This window comes from Chionomys nivalis, chromosome 2 (assembly GCF_950005125.1).
Source record: "Chionomys nivalis chromosome 2, mChiNiv1.1, whole genome shotgun sequence".
Classification (NCBI taxonomy): Eukaryota; Metazoa; Chordata; class Mammalia; order Rodentia; family Cricetidae; genus Chionomys; species Chionomys nivalis.
In genome coordinates this window covers 39,342,393-39,364,397 of record NC_080087.1, presented here as the reverse complement: position 1 = coordinate 39,364,397, position 22,005 = coordinate 39,342,393, and the positions used below count along the sequence as shown (strand labels likewise).

General features: G+C 40.2%; 1 non-coding gene across 1 annotated transcript; it reads left to right on the top strand.

Moving 5' to 3' along the window:
• Nucleotides 1-15,069: 15,069 nt before the first annotated feature.
• LOC130870562 (U6 spliceosomal RNA) lies at nucleotides 15,070-15,176 on the top strand. Its single transcript, XR_009056711.1, has one exon. It is a non-coding gene; the product is annotated as a U6 spliceosomal RNA (small nuclear RNA).
• Nucleotides 15,177-22,005: the final 6,829 nt, after the last annotated feature.

Sequence of the window (22,005 nt, the reverse complement as noted above, 5' to 3'; positions counted from 1 at the left end):
AAGAAGTAAATTGCTTTTTGAAACCAAGTCTTATTCTCTTTACTCATGGGTTTTAACACTAGGAACCCTACCTGGTTTTCTTATTGGACAGTAAAGAAATGTGCTATTCCTTCCCAAGGACCCAACAACAAACTTAGGTGATGGGTTGCTTACAGGACTGTGGGTGCTCCTCCCACTACAAGCTGTACCTGAAAAACCTCACTCAGTAGGGATAGCCTTGTGGATGGAACCACTACAGATGGAGTTTACCTGTTCTGGCAACTGTTTCTCAAATAAACACACTGAGGTTCAATATTAATTATAAATGCTTGGCCAATAGCTTAGGCTTGTTCCTAGTTAACTATTACATTTAAATTAACCCATATTTCTTATCTAAGCTCTGCCAAATAACTTGGTACCTTTTCTCATACCCATCTTGTCTCTCTCTGTCACTGCTGATGACTCCTCTGACTTCACCCTTCTCCATCCCAGAGTCCTTAGTTTGGTTGTACTGCCTATACTTCCTGCATGGCTACCAGCCAGTCAGTTAATTAATAACAAGTGAGTGTAATAAATGTTTGCAGCATAGAGAAGGATTATTCCACAGCAAACCTACACTATTCTAGCCCTTCCCCCAGACTCCATGCAGGTAAAGCAGAGTTGAGCACAACAGAGATCCTCAAGGTAAGGAACAGAGATCCTCAAGGGGGAACCTCATGACTCTCGGCATCCTTCTATGCATGGGGCCATAAACCAGCAGGAAACCCAACTAGGATGCTCTTCTGTAAGGGGTGCAGTTGAATTCCCCAAGATGGCAGGTGTTAGTCTGGTAGGACAGTCACTCATAATACTTGGCTCTGAGAGAAGGACAATAATACATAACCATTGGAAATTCACAGAGATCCTCTTCATAGAAATGATCTGCTCTTCAGTAGTGCTGAAGAGCAAAGATGGGAATGAGCTCATTCTGATTCCTCCAGTGCTCCTCTAGCCAAAGATTCAGACTGGAGGATATGGAGAAAGCTAAGGCACACGTAAAGGCCAAAGCCTAACAACAGCCATCAGCAGATTAGAGATCACTCCCCCCCCCCCCCCGTTTTACCACCTTATAACAGCAAAACCTTGCAGTGAGAAGAACTGCAGTGAGTTAACTCTGTGTAAGGAGGAGGTTTTTTTTGTTTTGTTTTTTGTTTTGGTTTTTCGAGACAGGGTTTCTCTGTGGCTTTGGAGCCTGTCCTGGAACTAGCTCTTGTATACCAGGCTGGTCTTGAACTCACAGAGATCCGTCTGCCTCTGCCTCCCGAATGCTGGGATTAAAGGCGTGCGCCACCACCGCCCGGCAGGAGGAGTTCCTGAAGACAAGGGTTCCTGGGAGAGGAAATCAGTTCTCTCCAATGAAATAAAATTGAATATATCAACCACTCCAGGGCAGATCTCATGTTTAGGAGTAGTTCACCAGCAAATAATGGACTCCACAGCTTGAAAAACAAAATGGAAGCCAATGAAAGAACACTGGTGAAAAGAGCGAACATCGTCAATAAACAAACATAACTCAACTCCTCACTGATTATAAAAGGCATCTCGTGCTATATGTGTATTACCTCACTTTCTATTAGATTTGATCTTCCTTTCAAGAACAGAAAAATCATCACAGAGTATATTAAAAAGAAAGAAAAAAAAGGTCTCCAGGATAGGATAATATACAATTTCTCATTTGGTATACTGACAATTCCTATTCACCTACTCTTTAAAACATGATTTCCTACTTTGGCTATAAGACTTAGTCACCTGCTTGAATTAAAATAGTATCAAACTTTTGGAGGTGGTAAAACTGAATTTAATTAACACATTTTCTGTTAACATGCAGAATTTCTTGCGTCTCTGCTCAAATGTCAGCTCATCAGTAGTCCCTGTTTCACTTGACTTAGCAGCACTTGCCCGAGTCCTGGTTTGCTATCCCTGCTTTCCTTTATCCACAGCACATATCTCTGTCTGATAATTACATTTTAATTTTCTACTTGTCTCCCTCATTAAAATGTGAGCTTTGTGGATTGACCTCTCCCGAGTGTTTACAACAGTTAAGTAATTCACAAATGTATATTGAATAAATGAATACATGCACATACATCAGCATTTGTCTGTAGTTAAACACATGTATCATGCTATATAATGGGAGACACTTATGAAGAGCCATGTTAAGCAACTAGGAAGTGTGCACATATGCTCTATTTAAGCGGTCACACGTGTGGGTACCAAAAAGAACATAAGAGACTGAGTAAATCGTCCAGTATCCCCAGGAGATAAACTGATCTTTTCTAATTCTTTGGAATGTTGACTGAATTACCGGCTTTAAAAACTGAAAATGAAAGGCATCTGCCTGCCTAAAAAAACAGCCAATGTTAGGAAGCTTTAGAAGAAGAGTCAGGCAACCACAGCATTATCAGATCATCATCTATGGTCAAAATTCGTTGAGAAGACGAGAAATTAGGAAGGGGTTTTTCACAAGTGGTTATTTCAGGTGGTTCCCAGTGATCGACGATGAGATGTCATCTTTCTCCACCTGCATGCTCCTCCGTTTGGCATGGAGGGTTTTGAGAACCAAGGGGAGAATCTAGATACGTTCATCCTCTCATGCTTGCTAACTTCATAAACTCATGGACTCATAAGCTAACGTGCAGTGAGAGAGTGCTAAGGGCCTTAACTGGTGTTCTCTGGGATTTGAGATCCACAAATGAACATGGAACCAGACTCTCTCTCAGCTGGGTTATTCTGGAGTTAAATTGAGAGCCGAGTAGCCTCAGATATCAGGGACTGTAAACAAGGAGCCATGCACACAACTGCTACTGTCTAGAAGTTTGCTAGAACACGGCCAGCATTCTTCCAGTTTGAAGTGCCATATTGATTAAGACATAGTTTTTACTGGCACGGATTGAAATAATATTGTGGTCTGCATTGGAATTTAAAAACTTACTAATTATGTCTTCTAATTGAAGGCCATCATAAATCTATGCAATTTGTCAGCCTTAAACATCATTAAGGGTTGAAGAAGGCAAGATCAAATAGAATAAGCTAAAGCAAAATAATTAACTTTTCTTCCTACCCCCTGCCAAGATCAGATTATTGTATCACCTAATAATAATGTGAATGTTAATAAGACCAGGATTAATATACAAAAAATTCAAAACTAAAATGGAATATATAATAACATATAATAATTCTCATGAGTTCTAGTTCTACTTTTATATTTTAAAATCTGAATTTGAGTGCAAATTTTCTCACTTGATACCTATATACTAGGTTGGTTGTATAAGGCCCAGTGTAAGTTAGTCCTGTTGATGGTGAAGACTCAATTTCAGGTCACCATTTTACATCTGTTCCACTGGACTCCATCTGCTAAGAGAAGATCTTGCTTATATTATCAATTAGGTATCAAAATTTCCTATTTGATAAAACAAGAATCGCTCTCATTGCTTGGGGCATGCTTGCCACGTTTTAATGGATCCCACCTATGGGATCAGTTAAAGGTTCATGAAGGCACTGGCAGTATTATTTCCATTCCACAGAAGTGAAAATTGAGGAGGCTCAGAGAATACATTAAGAAGATTGCTTGCTGCCCATAGAGTAGGTGGAAGACAGATTTAAGCCATGCCTCTTTTAATACTTATGCAAAGAAGTTATCTCAAGTGGCAAAACAGAACTCATAAAAATTCCTCAAAGATATCAACATGATATTATATGAGAGTTACTCCCATGGGTTTCCTTAAAAATCCAGAACTCTTAATGCCAGTGGAGTCAGTTTTGAATATTTTTCTTGGTCCAAAGTTGATTATAGCATTATTATAAAATTCTCAGTGCATGTCTCCTCTGGTTCTTCAAATCCACTATCGTGTTCAGGGACTTCTTTAAAGTCAAATTTAGCCGGAGGGGAAATATTAATCATTAAAGGTGGACTGGCCCCAAAGGCCCAGTGTTTCTGCTCTTTTATCTTTGCCTTTCTTGTAATACAAATATTAACAAGATTGTCTATTTCTGCATATTTTTCTTTTTCTTAAAATCTAATGTCCATTTGTTTTACATGTTCAGCATTATTTTAGTGGCCTCCAGCTGAAATGAACACGAAATATTCAGGACAATTGCACCAGTTCCCCAGCTGCTCAGAGTGTAGCTTGCCAGTGACTTCTGGGTCAGTTTCTCTCTAGGAACTGCTTTTGGCTGATAGACGTCACCTTAGGTCAAGATTCAGACACTACTTTGAGGGTTGTTTGAGCTTAACTGGTATTCATGGATATGTTAGAAATATCCTTATTCTCTTGCTGACATTTAATTCTGAAGGACTACCCCGATTCCAGTAACTTCCATTAGATAAAGTGGGGTTCCTGTTGCAACTCAACACAGTCTGAATTTGTCTTTTCCTCTATTTTATATACTTCATCTCTGACTTATATCGTTCTACAGTAAAAGGATTCACCCAAAAAAGCTGCCTGCTTGTGTCATTTTCAGAGTTCACCTTCTAAAGAATTTGAGAACTCTAAGTTGCTATTCACTAGGAACTGTGATTCTGAGTTTAGTACCACTGCTGCCCATGTGACGTTAAGACACCATCACTTTCAGCAGAAGACAGGCATGCACTTACAGTGTTGTTACCAATGGTGACCTGGGATGTTGTACATTGGTCATTCTGATGCCCTAGCAGTTATATTGCCTTTGAATTTCAGGAGATTTAGGGTTACAAATACTTATAAGAATGACAGGGTCAAGCCGGGCGGTGGTGGCACATGCCTGTAATCCCAGCACTCGGGAGGCAGAGGCAGGCGGATCTCTGGGAGTTCGAGGCCAGCCTGGTCTACAAGAGCTAGTTCCGGGACTGGCACCAAAGCTACAGAGAAACCCTGTCAAAAAAAAAAAAAAGACAGGGTCAAATAATTATTGATGTGATAAATGTCATATTAGAAAAGGAAGGTGATTAGTCGATTAGTCATCAAGGTAAGGTAAAGTGATAAAGACAGAGTCCCCTGGAAACCACATGGACAGTCTCATTCTTCAGTTAATGATTTTAAAAAGGCTGAGAGTCAGACCCAGGATGAAATTACAAGGGGACCTTGTCCAGAGCAGGTTGCATCCTCAAACCTATGAGGTCTGGTCTGTCCAAATTGTAGCACTTAATTAAGAAAGACTAGACCTTGTAGCTTCATAGACACTGATACAACAGTAGATCATCTCCTTGAACTACAGCCCAATTTTTCCTCCTGGATGCTACAAAAGTATCTAGGACTGCTTCGCAGTATGACCAGCCAGGGCTTACTAAAATAAGAAGGTAACAAATAATCTTGCGATAGCCATGACACAGCTTGAAAACTATTTCCTTGAGAAGATTAATCATCTCATTCCATTTATTTATTTATTTGCTTATTCAGTTGTTTTTTTGAGATATGTATTGCTATCTAACCCAAGTCTGGCTGGGTTAAGCTTAGAATCCTCCTGCTTCAGTCTATTCAGTACTAGGATAATAGGTGCATTCCACCATACCCAGTTTCGTCCATCGCCATTCAATTGAGCCTCGCTCAAAGTCTCAGGAAGCAGAACCACTGCCAGAAGCTGATTACCTGCTGGTGGTCAGGGAGAGACAGCGAGGCAGCCTGCACTAACAGGTTCTTTCGTCAGTTTGATTCTATCCAATTCCTCTGCCTATTGAAGGGTGCCGTTCATAGTCGGGGGACTATTTCCTCTGTTATTTGATCCTGTGGAAGCTTCCTCAAAGAAATGTGTAGCAGTATGTTCTGCTAACCTTCCAGGTGCAAATCAACTGGTATTTATCACCTCTGTCAAACTGACAATTAAAATTAGCCATGACAGGTAATATGAATACTCTCCCAAGCTGCAGCTCACAGTGAGTCCACAGAGCCCATAGGCACACCTTGGAGTCAGCTGTCCTGTCTGCAAAGGTCTGAATCAAGTCCCCACATTAGTTTATTGACTTGTGAGGTAAGAACTATTTCTTTCAAAATAAGAGCTTCTTTTTATTTTTAGCATTTGTGTTTGAGCATGAGTATACACTATATGTGGGGGAGGGTGCCTGTGAGACCAGAACAGAATATCAAATTTCTTGAGTCGGACTTACCTATAGGTATGAGCCACCAAAAGTGGATGTTGAGAACCAAATTTGAGTGCTTTGGAGGAGCAGGAAGCATTCTAAATTACTAAGCCATCTATCTCTCTGGCTTTCAAGAATGATTTCATGGGGAGAAAAGCAAGGAAGGTTCTCTGATATTGCCTCACTGTAGACTAAAACAAAAAGAATGCTTCCCAACTGTATGCATGTACTAAAAAGCATCAACTTGTGTGTTTTAAATGGCCAAATTGCCCTATAGATTGATTGCTGCTCTAAAAAATTCTATAAAAGTTGAAGCTTTAGCTGGGCAGTAGTGGCACATGCACCTTTAATCCCAGGTCTTGGGAGGCAGAGGCAGGGGATCTCTGTGAGTTCAAGGCCAGCCTGGTTCAAAGAGCAAGCTCCGGGACAGCCAAGGCTACCCTGGCTTAAAAAACAAAACAAACAAACAAACAAAAAAAAAACAAACAGCAAAAAAGTAACAGCTTTGGGAAATGGCATACACACCTCACCCTTAAAACTCAGAAGATCCATGTATGCTGGTTCCTCTGAGGTCCAGCAGCAGAAGTTTAAGTTGAAACAAGGATAGACATGCTTTGCCTCTTTGCCTTCACTGGGACAGCTCTGGGGGACCACAGAACTGTGCTCTCACAAGTTCATGCAGAGGCTTCTTTCTTTACCTGCCAGGTAAGTGTTTCTAGGGACCACTCCCAAATAACCCACCCACATGCCGAACCCCTTGCCTTACCACATGTACTAATTCTATCAGTGCACTGCTACTTTTTTTGCTTACCTGACCACTACAACTGTCTATGAATTTATTTGATGAATGGCGCTCATCTTTCAAAGATGTTAAGAGCCCTTTTAAATTTAAGCAAATTCTTTGTTGTGCTTGGAAGCACTGATGTCATTTCATTTAGCCTCCTTCTCCTTGCCCTGCTCATAGTATAAGATCATCAGACCTGGCTAACTGTAGATGACACAGCCTAAGGCATCTGGCCTGTACTCACTCCTGTTCACATGTTCCGTTACCTATATCCTTTGTACTACAGCAATGACTTCAAAAGACTCTTGTAACAGCTCCTCTTAATATGAAACAACTCAAAGCTTTGACTTTACCAAAGCCACCAGTTTCCTGTGTTCATGAAGCCTCGGTTTCGCTTCATGAACCGCAGAACCCCACCATTAATAAAAGACAAGACTTTCTCAGCCTTAATTCAAGTCCAATATTTCAATTGAAGCTTTACCGCAGAAAAATGTCTCTGGTAAGTGCCTTTGGGGCTACCCAGAGAAAAGTTTTTCAGCACCAAAATAAAGTCTAAACCCTTGCCATGCCAGATCCCTGGCACTCTGTCTTCATATCGCCACTATGCCCCAGGGGAACCTACGGATATGAAGTCACTGAAATATCTTGTCCTTTCTAGTCCCACCTTTTTCTCTCACTTGCCCACTCTTTAGCCAAGCCCTATCCTTATGGTAACCGTGAAACAGTTTTTAGGACCTAAAGAAAACAAACACCATGACTCCTAAGAGAAAAATCATAACCCTCTCCAGCCTATAAGGACTTAGAGTGCCCTTCCACTTGGTTTCACACTTGTTTTAAGTTCAAGCACCTCCACCACTTTCCTCTCTATAGCAGGAGCATCTGTCCTAGAAGCTTGTGTGCTTCTGCAGCACAAGAGCTTAGATGGGGTGGTTGACCAAGAGTAGATGTTCACACTTCTCAAGGATGGGAAACTCTAGGTCAAGACGTCTGCATCTGGTAAGAACCTGCTTGAAGCTTCGTCACGTGGCTGAAGACAAGGATGAAAGAACAAGCAGAGGGTGGATGCCTCGGCCCTTCACAGTCCAAAGACTTCTCAAAAGTTCCACCTCCAAACATTGCCAAAATGGCAATCAGGTCTCAGCCTGGACACAGGCTGGTCAATCATTCAGAACAAGCAGTATTCGTGTTCTGCTAAAGCGACTTGCACAGTACTGCCTTCTTACGACACCTTCTCTCCTTTCAAAACCTCAGGCGTCCGCCCGGAAGCTCCAAGACCTTGCTACATCTTTCCAATCTAAGATCACTTTTCATTCCCTCAAGGAAACATCTTCTTTCTATGCCAAATAGATAATAATTCTTTTATGATATGCCTTCCTGCAGCACAGTTCTTATCACTGTATTTGAGTGTTGGATATTGATTTCTTATTTTAATTGAATTATTGCTTTTCCCCTTCAATCCAGTCATACTTCATGCAAAAATCTAAAGCTATATCATCATGAAGGTCAGTATGGAGTTTCCTCAAAAAAAAAAAAAAAAAAAAAACCACCTAAAAATAGACCAACCACACAGACGCTTGTTCGTCCATGTTCATTACTACATTATTCACAGTAGCTAAGAAAAAAGACTGGTTTCGATGTCAACCGAGAGATGAATGAATAAACAAAATGTGGTACATACCACACAAAACAATTGTATTCAACTGTAATGAAAAAATTAAATATGATATTTTAAGAAAATAGATGTAATTGATATAAAAAAACTATGTATGAAAATAGCTGTCTGGAAACTCAATACCTTGTTTCTAGCCATAAAATTTATTAAAAAAGAAAACAAAAGCATGAAGCAAGGTGGTTAATGTTGATTGTCTACTAAATAGAATACTAGAATACACTGTCACCTAGGAGACAAACCTTGGGCCAACCTGTAAGGTAATTTCCAGATTAGGTTAACCAAAGTGGGCTGACCCACCTTAAAGGTGGATAACATTACTCTGTGGGGTGGTGTCCAGGGCTGAATAAGAAGGAAAAAAGGAGAAATCTGAGAACCAGCATTCCTCTCCCTTACCTCTCTCTCTCTCTCTCTCTCTCTCTCTCTCTCTCTCTCTCTCTCTCTCTCTCTCTCTCTCTCTCTCTCTGTCTGTCTTTGCTTTTCCTCCTCCTCCTCCTTCTTCCTAACTACAGAAGTAATGTTACCAGCTGCCTGATACTCCTTCCATGACTTTGCCACCACTAGGGACTGTATCATGAAACTTTGAGCCAAATGCAGCCTTCCTCCTGAGCTTTGGGCAAGTACTTTTTGCCATTAACAGGGAGCACAATAACTATACAGAGAAATCTCCACTCTACAGATGCTGGGGAAGAAAGGATTCAACATAGCAATGCAGGACTTACACAATCCATTGGGAGGGTGGAAAAGAGAAAACAGCAGGAGTCATAGCCCATCATTGCTCTTTTGGGAAAGATTATCTACCCACTGCTTACCAAACTCCTACCCTTAGCCCACAAACCCTGTGAGGTTTGCTTCTATCATGGAAGGGCATACGAGTTTTCTTATTTTCATTTTTCACTATCCTGTAAGCACTTCTCTTTAATAGGATCTAATATGCTTGTAAAAATGCTGACCTTCACCAGGTGATGGTGGCGCACACCTTTAATCCCAGCACTCAGGAGGCAGAGGCAGGCAGATCTCTGTGAGTTCGAGGCCAGCTTGATCTACAAGTGCTAGTTCCAGGACTGGTCCTAAAGAAGCACAGAGAAACCCTGTCTTGGAAAACTTAAAAAAAAAATAAGAAAGAAGGAAAGAAAGAAAGAGAGAGAGAGAGAGAGAGAGAGAGAGAGAGAAGAAAGAAAGAAAGAAAGAAAGAAAGAAAGAAAGAAAGAAAGAAAGAAAGAAAGAAAGAATTCTGGGCTTCTAAATTAGGTTTAATAAATGCTTTTTATAAAAAGCCAACTATTTTAAGCTTTGCTATGCAAAGCTGCCACAGAGGCTCACATTTGAATCTCAGATAATGTTTACATGTTACATATTCTTAGTTTTTTTTTCTTCTAGAAGCCATTTACAAATGTGAAATCCACTCTCAGCTTGGGAGCAATACAGAACAGGTGGCAGTCTGCTCGTGGCTCACACGCTGTTGTTTGCCCCCCCCCCCCACCCCCAGACTCAGCGCTGCAAAACAAGGAGAGTGGAAGAGACACTGGCAGGCCAAGCAACCATTGGTTCTCTATGTAACAAAACCACAGACATTTCTGCATGTTAGCAATGTGAGTTCAGGGAGAGGCAATGAGGAGCAGGTGCAGAAGCAAGAGGGAGCTGAGCCTTTCTGCCACATATATGATTTCTTAGTGGCCTGGGCACGGTCTTCCAGGCCGTTTGTGTTTAACACTGGAGCACGCATCTAAGTTTGTAATGTCTTGGGTCAGATAACACTCAGTTTTGGTGATTGTTTCATACTCACAATCACTTGAATGTTCCAGGCTATTGCCAGCAGCCCCTGTTCTACAAATGTCAAGTCGTTAACTAGAGCTCCTTCACCAGTGGGAGCAAGCAGTTGGCAGAAGGTAAATTAGACCTCCAGAGGACCCATAGTGTGATGTCTCCATGGTTGGCAACAGAGTTTATATCCTTTGGTTAACCACTTCAAGTATTATACTCTCTCCTAGAACACAGATCTAAGTGGTAGAGGAGATCAGCTGTAGAGAGACTTGGGTCTTCTGCAGAAACCTCTCTTGTTACAATATTTCTTAATACAGTAGCTTTAAAATTACACTGTAGATGGACCACCATGACACATCTGTGCTGGTTAGTTTTTTCTTTTCTTTTTTTTTTCTATTCCCACCTCTTTTTTTTATTTTTATTATTTTTTTTATTAATTAATTTATTTAATTATTAAAGATTTCTGCCTCTTCCCCGCCACCACCTCCCATTACCCCCCCTCCCCCAATCAAGTCTTCCTCCCTCCTCAGCCCAAAGAGCAAGCAGGTTTCCCTGCCCTGTGGGAGGTCCAAGGACCACCCACCTCCATCCAGGTCTATTAAGGTGAGCATCCAAACTACCTAGGCTCCCACAAAGCCATTACGTGCAATAGGAACAAGAACCCATTGCCATTGTTCTTCAGTTCTCAGTAGTCCTCATTGTCCGTTATGTTCAGCGAGACCGGTTTTGTCCCATGCTTTTTCAGACCCCGGCCAGTTGGCCTTGGTGAGTTCCCGATAGAACATCCCCATTGCCTCAGTGTGTGGGTGCACCCCTCGCGGTCCTGAGTTCCTTGCTCATGCTCTCTCTCCTCCTGCTCCTCCTTTGGATCGTGAGACTTCAGTCCAGTGCTCCAATGTTGGTCTCTGTCTCTGTCTTCTTTTATCGCCTGATGAAGGTTAGTTTTTTCTTAACTTGACCAAAGCTGGAGTCTTCTGGGAAGATGGAATCTCAATTGAGAAAATAACTCCACTAGATTGACCTTTTAGACAAGTAAGTAAAAGATATTCTTGATTAATGGCTGATGTACAAGTCGAGCCTACAGTGGGTGAACCCATCCTTTAGGCAGGTGGCCTTGAGTTATAGAAGAAAGCAGACCGAGGGAGCCAGGGGAGCAGGTCAATAAGCGGTGCTCCTCCATAATCTTTGCTTCCATTTCTGCCTCCAGTTTCCTATCCTGCTTGATTCCCTGATTTGGCTTCCTTTCATGACAACCTGTAAGTGATAAGATGAAATAAACTCTTTTCTTCCAAACTTGCTTTTGGTCTTAGTGTTTATCACAGCAGTAAAAAGCCAAGTAGGACAACATCCAGACAGATTTGTTTCTTCTCAGTCACAGTGAGATAAACCAAGTGCTGGACTCTTCTGTTGTTGGCTGCCCAAAGACGAGCAACCATTTATTACTTAGAAGCTATAGGCTGACCCTTTATGATTCATATCACAGCCTCTCCCATGGATTATTCTCAGTCTTGTGATCACAATCTGGGGCGTCTCCCAATTAGCTTCTTTCTGATGATGTTATACAGTGGGGATACTCCAACACAATATTCTGCTGGACAATAAGATGCTCAAGGTGCCAGGAAGGAGGACCTGTCTGCATTACAGAAGTAAGACTTAAGCTTCAGCATGTAAATTGATACTTTGTTCCCTAATAAAACAGATAATCCCTTGAGGGAAAAAGAATGCCTACTGCGACAATGGATTTAGTGGCATAGTTCTCATTCTGGTATAGACTTCCTGCTTCCCCGGGGACACGTGTGAAGATTAGAGCAGACACTGGTTCACAGGCAACACTTTGAGGGCTATTGCTTTAGTCTAGACCCGAACATGACAGAGATCAGACATCACTTGGATAAAAGACAGCAAGGCTGTACTGCTGAAACTCTGGGTTAAAGGTGAGGCATTGTAGGTTGTAGTTACTGATGAAGACTAAAAGGAAAGCATTTGCTAGGTCAGTGGGTCACATGCCAGAGGCTGACATGTTTTAAGAAAGAGACCAGCCATTGCTTGCCTGATATTCCCGGAGTCTTCTTGCCCCAGGCAAAAGTGTTGTGCGTTCATCAAACAGATGAGTGACCCAACGCCCTAATGGAACTTGATGGGTGTGCAGAAAAGCTACTTAGGGCTATTCACAGTGGCTCCAGCAAGGTTAGCAAGCAGATCAGCAAGTTTAAGAAAAACACCCAGAAATGGCAAAAAACTGGAACTCTTGTGTCATCTCTGAACCCGAGGCATCAAAGGACAATGCGGTGTTATTGGAATATGGGAAGCTGGAACTAGAGAAAAATGCCCACCTTTAGATCAGTGATAGAGAAATTGTGGTTGTCATAAAAACTTTGGACTGTAGAAGAACCTTCTCCTCCAGCAAGTCGATCTCCTAATGGTAACTCGCTTGTCTTAATCTGACTGTGATTCAGAGAGCAAGGTAATTCTAGTGTTGCTATAAATCCAAGGCCATCTTCTAGTGACACACAGAGCAGTTAAAAAATTGGCAGAAATTATAGCCTAAGACACAGACAGAGCACAGTATGCATTCTTGGAAGGCAAAAACATATTCATTCACCCAAAACTTATAGAATAAATTACAACACTGTAGTCAATGTCCTACAGAAATTTAAAAGACGTAAATATCCTATATAAATAGATCTCCGGCACATAAGAGAAAACCAGTAAGAAGCAACACACTTGTAGAATAACATTTAAATAACATTTAATGATCAGTAAAATGTATGTTATGAGGACACAAATACCTAAGAAAAAGGTGTCTTTGTAATAACCACTGGGTATACAGTTCTGTGTGTATCATTGCTGTGGGTAGAATATGTCGGAAAATATGTTCGTGCCATTTTCATATAAGAATAATTGGAGTGAGTATACTTGATATCTATCTACACCATGTGTCACACAGTGACAGTATATGCTAAGTCCCAATTGGCAGACGTTGACCTTATTTGAAAATAGGGTCATCCTTGATGCAGTTAGGTTAAAATGAGGTCATACTATAAGGTGCGCTTATTGATTCATTATGGCATGTATCATAAGAAGCAGAAGTTGAGGAAGCCCTGTTGGATACACAGGCCAGGAATGGAGTGGCCCTGCTCTAAGCAGGGAACAGCCAGAAGCCAGGAGTAGGCAAGAAAGGATTCTCAAAGTTTCTAAGGGAGCAGGGGCCTCCAAACACCTGCTTCCGACTTTCAGACTGCAGAATGAAGACATGTATTTCTGATTTTTGAGATCACCTCTCTTTAACACTTTGTGACGGCAGTTCTAGGAATCTAGCAAACTCTAAAAGCTCTAACAAGGTGAATGACATGTTCCAAAGTGGTCAAACCCCAATAGGTTCTGTGGGGGAGAGTTTGTTATTTAATCTTGGGTATCTTTTCTCACCCCAACTGTAATGGTTCAGGCCTCAGCTATGCAGATGTGGTGTACAGTTGATGTTTTTACCCTTTGGGGTCCTACCATCCAGCTCCCGAATAAATCCATGCAGACTTATTCTTACTTATGAATGTCCGGCCTTAGCTTGGCTTGTTTCTAGCCAGCTTTTCTAACTCAAAAAATTTTGAGTTTCTTTTCTACATTTTGTCTCTGGTCTTTGCTGTAGGAATTCCTACGTCCAGTAGCTTTTAAGTTACCCGCCCACTTGGGCGTGGCCTCTTATATTGTTTATTCCCACGTAAAGCGCACGTCAGGTCTCTTTTCCATCTGCTGGTTTCGATTTCTGTTCCCCGATCCAGCAGTGGATTGTTATCTGTGAGTCTACCTCTAAATAAATAACCTGAAAGACCCTCGGGGAGGACCTTCCCTCGGGAGGAGACCCCTGAACCCAAGGAACAGTCCGAGACCACTGGCTGCAATGGCAAGAGGTTTATTGGGTGTACACAGGTACCTGTGGGCGGCAAAGTCTTTCGGAGGACTTGCGTGCCCTGCAGACTGGGAGAAGGTCTTTTTATAGGAAAAGGGCGGCAGAAACAGTCATATAGAAGCAGATGGATGGTTACAGGGATCCCATTGATCAGTTCGAATGAGGCGATGGGTTCACTTGGGGACAAGCTCCTGGGGACACGTAGATCTGATAATAGCTGACTTGGCTCTATCTAGGGCTCATGTGGTTTTTCCCAGAACTTTTCGTTCCCCTCCTAGGCCTGATGTCTGACCACAGATATCCTCTTTGGCAGCCAAGGAGTACCGACTTTACCTTGAACTAATATTTGTTTGTGTGAAAACCTTGCAAAATGGCGTTACAGCAGCTAAGCTGGAGCCTTTCAAACCCTCTATGATACTCAATTCTGAGCAAGTGTGAGGTTTCTTTTAAGCATCCTTCTTGGGTCTTTTTTACTTTTCTTTTTCGACATATCTTTCTTTTCTTTCTACTCCATGTTGGCTGGGTGGTTGGCCCGGCCTCTCCTCCTTATCTCACCCCTCCTTTTTTCTGCTATTTATTCTCTCTTCCTGCCAACCCCTCCTATTTCTCTCTCCTGTCTAGTTACTGGCCATTCAGCTTTTTATTATACCAATTGGGTGTTTCAGACAGCCAAAGTAACATAGCTTTAGAGAGTTAAACAGATGCAACATAAAAGAATGCAATACATATTCGCATCATTAAATATTCCACAGCATAAATGAATGTAGCACATCTTAAAATAATATCCCACAACATTGGTGGAGCTTCGAACCCAGACACGGAGCACCTGAAGCTGAAGCTGTGTATCTTTGGTACTTCTGCTTGAAAATAGCCAGCTGGTGCTCACTTCGGCAGCACATATACTAGAATTGGAACGTTCCAGAAAAGATTATCATGGCCCCTGAGTGAGGATGACTTGCAAATTCTTGAAGCCTTCCATATTTTTTTTTTTGACAGTTGTTTGGCTGGGGCAGATTGCAGGGCCACTAGCAGCGGAACCAGGATTTATCCCTACTGCTTGTACTAGCTTTTTGGAACCCATTCTTTTCAGAGGGATACCTTGCTCAGCCTAGATATAGGATGGAGGGCCTTGGTCCTTCCTCAAAGCAATGTGCTAGACTTACTGACTCCCTATGGGAAGCTTTACCCTCTCTGAGGAGAGGATGGGGGGCTGGGAGGGGGAGGTTGAGGGAGTGGGAGGAGGAGACATAGTGGGAACTGGAATTGGTATGTAAAATGAGAAAAGATAGTTTTCTAAAAATAAAATAAAACTTTTTAAAAAAGAAAGAGAATAACCAGCTGCTATGGGTATTTGGAAAAAAAAGCATTTTGATTTCTTTTGTATGAGAGTTCTCATCCTAGTTTTCATAGTAAGCTCTGTGTTTCTAAAATATGTTTATATGGTGTATCATTTATGAGTTTGGACTGGATGGAGGAATATTTTGTTTATATTCAATCAGTGATATTGAACTGGATGTATGCCATAGTCTCTTTAAACCCAGATTTATTTTTTGTTTCTCATGGTCCTGAGTCAAATTACTTACTAAAGAGCTCATTGAATTCATGAATACTATAAACAGAGTGCCAAAGTACTTAGGGGAATGAGCTACCCAGTGTGCTTCAAGTAGGATCCTGGGAAGGTCCCAAGAGCAGATGTCTTTGGGTTTTATTTATTTATACACTTCCTTTTAGTAGAGACACTGTTTGATATAGAGGGAAAAATGCAGGGAGAGAAAAATGCTTGGATAATAGACATGGCTTAAATTGTGTCTGCAAACATTTGTTGAAACCTACCATGTTCAATTCAGAGAAATGCATGGAACATGACGATGTGGGAAGTCCTTCTGTATACATGTTGCTTTTATTGGTTAATGAATAAAGAATCTGCTTGGGTCTATGACAGGGCAGAATAGAGTTAGGCAGGAAAACTAGACAAATGCTGGGAGAAAGAAGGTGGAGTAAATGAGATGCCATGTGGTCACCAGAGGAGCAAGGCATGAGCTGTCAGCCTGAACCTTGCCAATAGACCACAAACCTCATGGTAAAATATAAAATAATGGAAATGGGTTAATTTAAGATGTAAGAACCAGCCAATAAGACGCTAGAGCTAATAGGCCAAGCAGTGATTTAATTAATTCAGTTTCTGTGTGGTTATTTTGAATCTGTGCTGCAGGAAATGAAAGCGCAGCCTCTGCCAAAAAAAAAAAAATGATTATGCAGAATGAGGTAACAGAGAATAGAGCCCAATGATGCATGATGTATCAAACATTTTAACTCTGCTTGTAAAGGCCTGTAGACTCTTGATGACCTCAGTATGCTCCAGTCTTACTAGACATTTTCTACCCATGTATCCATCAAACATCCTCCCATTTTTGGTTTATGGGTTGGAAGGATTCTCATTCTTGTTCTCTTCAACAGCCAGGTTATTTCCAAGACTGTCATATCACCAAAGTCATTTTGCAAAACATATTCATTGTCTAACATTTATTGTGTATATTTAGTATATATGCTTTGCTTATCTTTCTGCCTTCCCTGTCTGGTTTCATTCCCTTTGATGTATTGTAGCCAAGAATAAGATTTTGATTTACAATCCTGCTCTATAATTTCTTGCCTCTCGTCACTACTCTGAGCACCATGAAAAAGAATATGCTGTAGAAGTTACCTTTTGCCATTTGAAAAAGATACTATGGCCTCAGAAGTAGATGACTAATATAGTTTCCTTTCTACTAAATAGAGTAGACTGAATTAGTTGCCACAGTGGAGTGATTAAAGATTTCTCTAACTGCAGACTGGATATAGTTGGATCATCTAGTAGGTTGTATTGGGAGCATGTTAGAAATATGTACCTGAACATACGTGTACATATTCACATGGCATGCTGAATTCCTTAGTTTTCTAGATCTAAGTGGTTCCCTCATCTGGCTGCTCTGCTGATTCCTGGCCCTGCTTGACTACAATTAAAGCATGGAGTGAGAATAAGGCAGACTTCTTTGGTATCACAGCCAATAACACAATCAGACCACTCTGCTTTTCATCCCTGTACTTCAGCATTATTAATCCCAGAGTCTTATTTCTCAGAGGCCACAATAATGGTTTATTGAGTCTGCCATCTGGTCTTCTAACCTTCTTGGAGCAAGGGAATGTCCAGCTATGTTGGCTTTTGCATTTGATAGATGATTAATCCTAATTATCAAGTATAAATAGGACTTCTGGAGCCAGAAATAGCTATGTTTAGAACCCAAAGGTTTTCTAAGGAAAAGTCTGGCAATTTAGAATCTGTGAATATAGTCATATTAGAAAAAGGGTCTCCTCTCTCTCTCTCTCTCTCTCTCTCTCTCTCTCTCTCTCTCTCTCTCTCTCTTTATTAAATTAAGTGGTCTTGAAGTCAGATCATTTTGGAATATAGAGATGGTCCCTAAGTTAATGGGAAGTATCCTTACAAGAAAGGGAAAAAACACCGAAAATACCATGTGAAACAGGATGCAGAGATTAAAGTGACACATTTAAAGTCAAAGAATGGGAAGCATAAGAACCCACCATCAAAAGCTTGGAGGGTAACCATGGGAGAACCCTCCTGAACAGCTGCAGAACAAAGTCAGCCCACTGTTACCTTGGCTTTGGACTTCTGGCCGCTAGAGCTGTGAGAGCATAAATTTCTTTCACATGGAAACAGCATGTCTTTGGTTGTTACAGCATTCTCACAAAGTGTGAGCACTCTGTCAATGTTTCTTACTGCAGCTTGTCAAGTAGTGGCAATTCAATGAACATTCAAACCACACACCCAAGTATTATCTAGGTTTCAGATCTATTACAGCACCTGTATTACCTGCCCTACCCTGCAATACTGGCTGATGGGCAACAGAGCATGGAATGTGTCTTGTGTCCAATGAAGAGGAAACCAAGAAGACCATTTACAGAAATCAGGATTATAGCAGCTATGACTGTTTTATTCCTGGTTTGTAATGTACAGTTTGCTTTTTTAGTGTGTGTATGTGTGTGTACATGTACGTGTGTGTGTGTGTGTGTGTGTGTGTGTGTGTGTGTGTGATACGTACATGGTTTCTAAGGGCCTCTGTCTACGGCAGTAGAAAGTCACGGTAGAGTTCATTCACGGCTATAGGTGCGTGTGGCGGCTGCTCACTTACAGTGCAGCTGTTGGAAAGCCCTGAGCAACCTGGGATGAGAAGTGGGTATGGGCTTCTGAAGTTCACCAAGTGATCTGCTTCCACCAGCCAGGTCCTACCACCTGAAGGTTCCACAGCCTTCAAAATAGCAACACGAGCTGTGAGTGGATCATTCAAAATATCAATGAGCCCCAGGAGGACATTTCCTGTTGAGACCACAGCTCTCAGGTCTTCTGTATCTTTCTCAGGATTTGGTGTATAATGTGACCGCTAGTTTTATGTAGCTATTTATATTAATTTGTATTTCCCCAAATGAGTAAAAATGTTGAGTTTTTTTCTGTGGTTTTCTTCTGTTTCTTCTTTAGTAAAGTTTCTTCTAGTGTCATGGGTTTATATTCTACTTGCATGTATTTCTTTTCTGCTTTTGCAGAGTTCTTCACAAACATCAAAAGTCATGTTTTTGTCAGATGCATGGTTAGTGGGTATTTTCTTCTATCCTAAAACCAAAGCCCTTCGTTTCAGTGAGCTCCAATTTTTCATTTACTTTTTAGGGATTAGTATTGGAGAGCCAACTAAGAGCCCTGCGTAGTTCTAAGTCAGAAAACTGTTTTGAGTTTATTTTTCTGAAATGTATCTCACACTCTCCTGACTGCTATATTTATATAGTAATCCTTAACACTGAATGCGTTCCTCCAACTGGTCAAGGCTACTTTAGTTCTCCTAATCCTCTGGGTTTCTACACACATTCTACGATCAGTTTGACCATGCCAACAAGCTTCTTCTTGTGATTTTTATAGGAATTGCATTAAATTACATTAGCTCAATTTGGAAGGAACTAAGAGTTTGACTGCAAATTCTTCCAACTCATGAACATACATCCTTCCACTTATTTACATGCACAACAGGATTTTATAATTTTAGCATATGTGTCCTATATATGTCTCTATATGTGCATGGATTTAATTTTCTTTAAAGCAATTGAAAAACATAACAGCACTTTTCATATTTGTGATGCTGCTAGTAGAAATACAATTAATATTCTGTGGTGATCTCATATACTCTGAACTTATTTGACTAATTTTTTACTTGTTTTTACTTTTTTAGAATTCAACCCATTAATTAATTGAATATTTTGGTGTATTCTTTGGGATTTTTTTACACAATCATATTACCTATAAATAGTAATGTTTCACTTTATTTTTCACATCTATATATCTCTCCTTCCTTCCTTATTTTCCTCCCTCTCTCCCTTTTTCTTCCTTCCTTCCTTCCTTCCTTCCTTCCTTCCTTCCTTCCTTCCTTCCTTCCTTCCTTCCTTCCTTCCTTTCTCTGTCTCTCTACACATACATACATATATGTATAGATTGTATTTATACATAAAGAGTATACACACATATAGTATATACGTATGTATATATGTATATACTGTATGTGTACACATACACAGACAGAGGGGGAGAGAGAGAGAGAGGAGAGAGAACACATGTCTATGTGTTTCCCACAGAAATTATGAGGATACCAGAGGATGACGTTTGGGGGTTGGTTTTCTCCTACCCTTGTGTAGGATTTGGGGATCAAATTTAAACTCAGGTCATCAGGATTAGCAACACATGTCTTTATGCATGGAGCCATTTGTCAAGTATCCATCTTATATTTTCAAAACCAATTTACACTGAACCCAGCCTCACGAATTTGACTAGTTTGGTTGATCAATAAGACCCCCCAAAAAAGTCCTGTCCCTGTCTCCCCAGTATGCCTGCCTTTTTATGTGTCTCTTAGAAATCCAAACTCAAGTCTTCATGTTTAGCAGCCAACATTTTATCAGCTGAACCAACACTCCAAACCCAACATTTATTCTTTCACTATGTATCATATATCACGCGCACACACACACACACACACACACACACACACACACACATCCAGGAACTACAAATAAGAGAGAACTTGTAATGACTGCCTTTATGAGTTTGGTTTATTTATTTTATTGAAGGTATGGTGTATCCAGTTTCCAGAAAATACCAAGATGCCATTAGTATTTTCTAAAAAGTACACTTTTTTTTATCTATTCACTTGGTAATTGACACCTAGGCTGATTCAATAACTCAACTATTCTGAATGTTGTTGAAACCAACCAACCAAACAAACAAACAAAACAAAAAACCACATGTCCAGGCACTTTTGTGGTGTTGACTTACAGTTCTTCAGGTGTATTCTCAAACGCTCTAACTAAGCTCTAAGGGAGTTTTATCTTTAGGGTTTATTTTGTTGTTTTAACAGCTCATGGTTCAAAAATTGATCACCTTTCCTGTAACTTTTTATAGTAGACTCTCATTTTTCTGATGGCTGTCATATCTCTAGTGATGCTTTTGATCATCATGCTGGTGATTTATGAATTCCTTTTTGTTTGTCTTGCTAGATGTTTATCATTTATTTTAGATGTGTTTGAATAGTTCAATCTATTGATCTTTCCTCTATTTTTATTTCTTTTGATTTTCACTTATTATTTCCCCCTACTTGCTATTCTTGCTTTGCTTTTTTCTCTTTTCTTAATTAATTAAATGATTTATTGAGACTTTGCTTCATGACAAATAAGTATTTAGTTACCTATCAGCTCTGCTTTGTCACACATCATGTTAAAATATGTTGTACTCTTATTTTGTTTCCTAATTTATTTGAAATATTTTATTTGTTTAATGAATTACATAGTACAATGTAGTTAACTTGCATATCCTTGAAAACTTTTATATTGCCTTTCTTCTATTGAATTTTGGTTTGAGAGAGTTTTCTGGCCAAATTAAATACTCCAGACATTTATTTCAAGTACTATTAAATTTGTTGTGCTTTATTTCATGACTTAAGATATAATCTTGGTAACTGTATAATGGAAGCTTGAATAAAGTATATTCTGTTGATTCTTCATTTAAACCATTGATCAAATGTGTTACCAGGCTTTTTTTTACATCATAGCTAGTTTTCTATTTAGTAGTTCTGTGGGTTGAAGAGGGGAGACATACAGTTTCCAACCACAGCAGAGAATTTGTTTGCTCCTTTCAAGTTCATCAGGATTGACTTCATGAATGTTTAGACTCAATACCTTGATGTTCACACAGTTAGCCTCACTCTGGCATGTTTATGGCTTGATCTCCTTATTTTAACAACATAATCTTCTATGGCTGTGTAATTCTATTTACTCAGAAGTCTACTGATAAGGTACTATTACAGCCATTGTAGCATATATCATGGTATACATTTTTGAGTCTTTCCTAATTTCAGCTCACTCAATTCATTAATGAAAGAATAGATTTCTGCTATATAAACTGGGTCATGAATTTATAAAATTTATCATTGACAGTTTAGATGGTCTAAAAATATTACCGATATGCTAACACCTAAATCTGTCATTCCTGTTTGCTTTTTCTTATTTTTATGTATCTTTTTCTTCGCCTTATTATGGGATTCCATCTTGACTATTTCAGTGCTTTTGTGCATGTGTTTGGTACATTGTTCCCAGTTATTTCTCTGGCTATCCACTTTAGTATTTGACTTATGACAGTCTACTACTACCAATAGTTTTGGTTGTTTTCTACTTTAAACCACAATCTTCCTCTCAAATCATCAAATATGATTGGTAAAACCAAGATATCAGAA